A 6,000-nucleotide genomic window follows, 5' to 3' on the forward strand; every position below is an offset into this window, starting at 1 on the left:
TGGCTACTTGGGAAATTCGACTAATAATAATCTAGAAATGGAAGTGGTGTTTAGGGGGATAAAGCTTTCTATCTCTAAAGGTCTTTTGAGGGTGGAGATTGAAGGAGACTCTCAGGTTTGCATTATTGCAATTGGTAAAGGGCAAGCAGTCAGTTGGAAGAGGAAGCAATGGGTCCAAAATATTAAAAGTAGGCTTGATCATCTTACCGACTATAAGTTGGCTCACATATATAGAGAAGGCAACAAAGCGGCATATGTTTTAGCAAATAGAGGAGCAAATTGTCAAATGGATGAAGTCAATATAGGGGGGGATGATCTGTGGGTAGGTACAATTGCAAGAAGTTGTCAATTCGGAGGGAGGAGATGGTGCGTCACTCCCAAGGAAAGGAATTGGATAAGAGAGAAAATCCCAATATATATACTCCATGGGATTTTCCCAGGGTGATAGAGCAGGTGTGGCTGTAACAAAGGATTTTAAGTAGATTCTTGCAGAGATTTGGTAGTGAAATTTCGAGGTGCGACATTTATTGGGATGGAAGCCGAGGGAAAGACTTTTTTTAAAGGTAGCCCTTGATACTCGTTATGATTCAGGGGAGTGAGTTTAGGAGGGAGGGAAGATGGCTTTCGAGGCTTTTGGCTACCTTTGTGAGGAGGAATCACGGGAGGAGCAATACCGGCGACTTTTTATGATTGGAGAGGATAGAATGCTTAAGGCGTTAGAGATGATCATGGATTCATGTCCGGGTGAGGGTCATCACCACGATGGGACAATGTTTAGTGTTTTCTTTCACGCTATAGTGCAAGCGACAACATCGACATCGACAGAGATTGGCTTCCAGGTGGGAAATGAAATGGTCACTCAAGCGTTTTGGCCTAAGGTCGCTGATTAAATATACAAGATAGGAGTGGGAAATCTTGAGTGTCCATTATCTTTGTTCTTTGGTAGATCCATAGTAGAAGATGAGGATGAGGGATCGCAAGATGAAGAAGATGGAAATTAGAACTGAGGAGGAGAAGTTCTCGACTGCAGTCATATGGGGGATTTTTCAGAGATGCATCCACAGGCCAGAGTTTGGTGAACTTTATAAAGTGATCTACTCAGACAAAACTCCTTTTTCCACTAATTAGGCTAGGAAGTTGCTGCTGCTTGGAAATTGAATAGTTTTCTTATGTAGGAATCTGGTTTAAGTGGGTAGATATAGTTTCAATGTACAGTCTAGAGGAGTAGTATGGGGGATGGATAGTATGAATTGCAGTATGTAATCAGAAAGAACTGCCATTTTGGTTGATGTGTACTAAGGCTGACAGTGTATTCCAATGTATCATTTGATCTATTCTGGATATCAATGTAGGGAGCTATCCTCATAAAGATAACACTTAAAAAAAGAAAAGAAAAAAAGGAACTTTAAAGTATTGATGTGATAACATTGATAAGGCACACATCATTAATATTATAGAACCTTAACACATCATGTTATAATGAGATTTTACACGAGAGACAGACAAAGAAAATAACAAAGTTTAATTGCTCGCATTTTCTTTGTGCATATATATTAGATAAAAAATATAATGCCCAAAGATTTTAAGTTTTAATTACAAAATGACAAAAACACTAAAAAACTGATGTTTCTTAATTAATATTTGGTAACATTAAATCAAAATCAGAGTGTATTTTTCTCATCCAATGGAAGCCAAACCAATCCCCTTTTGCTTGCTTATCAACATCTTTGGCATCTTCAAGATTAACATTCCAATGATCTTATAGTCACAAGGCAGTATGCATGGCCACCATCTTCTTTGTTCATTGAAAGGCAAGGTTGTTCAACTATGCTATACCCTTGCCACGCCATATACAATATTCAACCCTTGCCACACCATATACACTATTCAATAAGATCAGTTTGAATAAATGCAGTTCTATCCATCCTTGCCTTTGGTTTGCTTAAGGTTGGAAAACAAAATACTACTTTATTATACCTAAGCGATAATTTTTACAACAGGGAAAAAATGTAGGGAATTAAATTGTATCGCAAGTGTATGACAAAACTAAAACAGATTCAATAATTTTTGTTTTCAAACTTGAATATTAAGATGAAAATAATCTCTATAATTATTAAACGAGGAAAACCAATGTAATTTTCTTGTCTTTTTGTGTTGAGAAACCTTGAAAATAATTTTCTTATCTACAATTTTGACAACCAAATTAATTTTGAATTCATTTACCTACCTAATTCATTTACCTACCTAATTATTATGACCGATCGATGTATAGGAAATAATGCATTAGTTTTTTGTTTCAATTGGGTCTTCCCATGGATCGATATTTATGAAGGATTGATGTCTATGGTGGCCCATTATTCATAATAAGTGCCTCAAAGGCATAGTCTGTTCTTGATCTATGGAGACTACCTAGGATGATGTGCAACTACATGTGGAGCTTATATGAATATTTTTTTAACCTAGACATCAAGGGCTCAATTCAATAGGTTGAAAAAGGGATCTCGATCCCATATCAAAATTGTTGTCTTGGGTAAGTACAAAAAGATGTGACACAAAAAGGGGATCTTAAGATGCCACGTTTTGTCTGAAATAATCAAAATTTGAACTTCGATGAGAAATTGAACATAGCTACACTCAAAATTTGAACATGTAACAAGAATAAGAGTTGTTATGCTCCAAATCTACTATCTAAAGTACCATTTTGTAAATAATGGTGGAGATGAAGGGTTTCAAAAAGGGGGGCCACACAAAGTGGTCCTATTTTTATCAGAAAAACATACCATAGCATATATTATGGCCATACCTAAAATGTAAACTATTTTTTAGAATTTCAAAAATTGCTCAAGTGAGAAATTAGCTAACAACATGTAGTTTATGTTTGATTATTTGGCTAATTTTTTAATGAATATGATTTTTAACTAATTTTCAAAGTGGACACATCCTAAAAAACGAAAAATTGAGCTTGTTCCCCTTTAAATTTTTTGAATACTAATCTAAAATCAATTTTTTTTTTCAATATGTGTAGAATGGAGTCTAGTTTCTAAAAATGTGTTTTGTTTCAAAATTTGGTGAACGAGTAAAAAACTATACCCAAAATATCACATATTGGTTTTTGACAAAAAATGTGTTAGAAATTAGTGTTCACATAGGTGTAAGGAATATTGCATCCTTACCTTCATTAGGCTTGTATTAAAGGATGTTGATATATGTGTGTTATAAATAAGTGTGATAATATTAAGTTGTTGAGAAACAAGTTAATATTATTATTAGTCACATGGTTCGTTAATAGGTTAGTATAATGATTGTATGAACTTGGTTGTAAGAAGTTGAGTTGTTAAATCAACTCATATATTTAAGAGAGAATTGTTATAGGAAGTTTCCTATAATATAAGAAATGGAATCCTATATATATATATATATATATATATATATATATATATTGAATAAAAAGAAAGAAAGCACATACTATTTTGATTATTCTGGCTTCTCTCTGCTCATATTTCTTACATGGTATCAGAGGGGGTTTACTGAAAAGGGTTGGTGAGATAATTCTCCCACCTGATTATATGGAAATCCTTGTGATTTTAGAGAGTGGATTATTTTTTCAGTTTTTAATGTAGAGGAGAGAGAATAAGTTTTTGAGCAAGAAAAGATAGTCGTTGCAGCCTATTTCCTCGTGCGTTTGGAGGAGTGTAGGATGGTGAAAGGGTGACTGGCGAGATCAAGGGTTCATGTCTCTGCAACATGAGTCGAATTTGCTTTCTTTATAGGGTCACAAAGTTGTTATCCGAAGAGTTAAGACATTATTTTTGTAGCTCATCATTTAATTTGTCTCACTTGCATGTTTTGATTTAAAAAACAACGTTAACTAGGGCATTGAACCTTTACATAGCCAAAAACTATCCAAAAAACAATTAATCACAGCCAACAAGGGTAACCCAAGTACAAAAAAATAAGTGAGCAAGTCCTGAAACACACAAGGTTAGACAATAGAAGAAACCTGTCTAACCACAAACAGACAAGACCCAACTCAAAGCGGGGAAGCACCCAAGCCATATTGAGATGAATGTTATAGTCGACTTCTATGATATTAATGTTGATAATCTGTCTCTCAAGTACCCTACCTTAAAGGATGCACAACGTCTTCTAGTGACATTGTTTATGTTGAGCTGAGGTGAATTAGCTGTTAGTGGAGATGGAAAATATTTTGGCTAGAAAATGGTAGTGTGAGGGTTTGGAGTGTAGAGAGACAAAGGTATGGTCAAGTTGCAACAGACACCAGTGACAGTGGAAGATTCATTGGCATCGAAGTGCCTTTGCTAGGTCTGAAGAGAAGGAGAAAAACAAGGTGCATGAAGGTCGCTTTTGTAGTCCTCGATTGAGTAGAAAAACAGGCCCAAAATGCATGTGTCATGCTGGAAGCTTTACTAGAGAGGATTGTATGATGCCTTTGCGCGTGGTTCCTGAAAAAACAATTCTAGTAAATTGAACGCTCCAAGTAAGGGTAATAGTGGCAAGCAAAGAAATAGTAGTAATATCAATGCTTGTTTGGTGGTTTCTAGATGAAAAACTTGCGGCCTCACTAGGAATTCCTCTATCTGGCCACCTAAAGATCGATCTGGCCATTGACAGTGTCGATGAGGTAGATCCGGAGCTGAACCTAGTAAATGGTCATAACGACAGTCTTCTCCTCAAAAAGTTGGTCAAGGCTGCCTTCTCAAAATTTGTTGTTATGGAGGGTGAAAAGCCTATTTTTATTGAGTGTGAAATGATAGATTGAATAGTAGGTAGAGTAAAACAAAATCAATAGTAAGTTGTAGGGTCCATTTTTATGAGCTATTAATTATAGTCTCATGTCTTTTGCAAAAACAAAAAACCTTCAAATTGGACGACATTGTTGGTGTTACTAGACACTATTTGTAAGAAGTTCACATCAAGGGGGGGATATTTCTTTCCTCACAACTGAAGAATTGAGCCTTAAAGCCAAATTTTCTAATAAAGTAGCAAACTCATTGGAGGTTGGAGGCATAGGAGGCTGGAGGACATTCAACAACCTCTCGTAAGTCACTAGCCACTAGGCTGCAAAATTGTTTGAGTGTCAAAACAACTTGTGCCAAAACGACTAAAGCCAAGATCGGTTTTCAAGTGGCAATGGTAACCGTCTCATATCATTTGTGATCAAAGTGGTAATGATATGTAATGGTGGCTACATACATGGCAACAAAGGCTTAATGTTCAAGCTTTTTATACAATGGTTGGATGTGTATGTCCCCAATCACTATTGTTAATTGTTCATGAATGTATGTGTTTGTCTCCATTTGGAAGATGCTATAAGTGATTGGAAGTGTTTGTCCCCAGTCAAAAGAGTTGGTAATTATGATTGGATGTGTTTGTCCTGAGTCATAATTGTTGTGAGTAGATGTGTGTGTCCTTATTCATAATCTTGATGTTGGATAGATGGGTTAGTCCCTATCCTTGGTTCCATGGGTAGATGCATTTGTCCCTATCCTTGGATGAGGTACAAAAGTGTAGTGAGGCTAGTTCCACTATTACTTGTCAAGAGTATATGTGTATGTCCCTACTCATATCACATGAAGAATTACTAATTGTGGACATCATGTAATGTTGGTCCACTATCCCCATTTGGAGAATGAGGAAAATCATTGATGCTATAAATAGTTATATAGGAGAGCAACTGACTACAAAGATCCTTAGACTATCAGACTTCTTGGAAGTGTGGTTGGTCAGTCCACTATCATTAATGAGTTCTCTAGAAGTGAAAGCGAGATAAGTTCTCGTATGTAGGTAACCATGTGCAACAAGATCAAGATAACAATATATAGACCTAAAAATATGCATTGGAATACAATTCTGTTTCTAGTTAATGTGATGTACTTTATTCCCATGTTCACATTAAGGGGGGTTTTAGAAATTAGTGTTCACATAGGTGTAAGGAATATTGCATAATTAACTTCATTAGGTTTGGCATTAAAGGGTGTT

The sequence above is a fragment of the Cryptomeria japonica genome, chromosome 1 (genome assembly GCF_030272615.1).
Source record: "Cryptomeria japonica chromosome 1, Sugi_1.0, whole genome shotgun sequence".
Classification (NCBI taxonomy): Eukaryota; Viridiplantae; Streptophyta; class Pinopsida; order Cupressales; family Cupressaceae; genus Cryptomeria; species Cryptomeria japonica.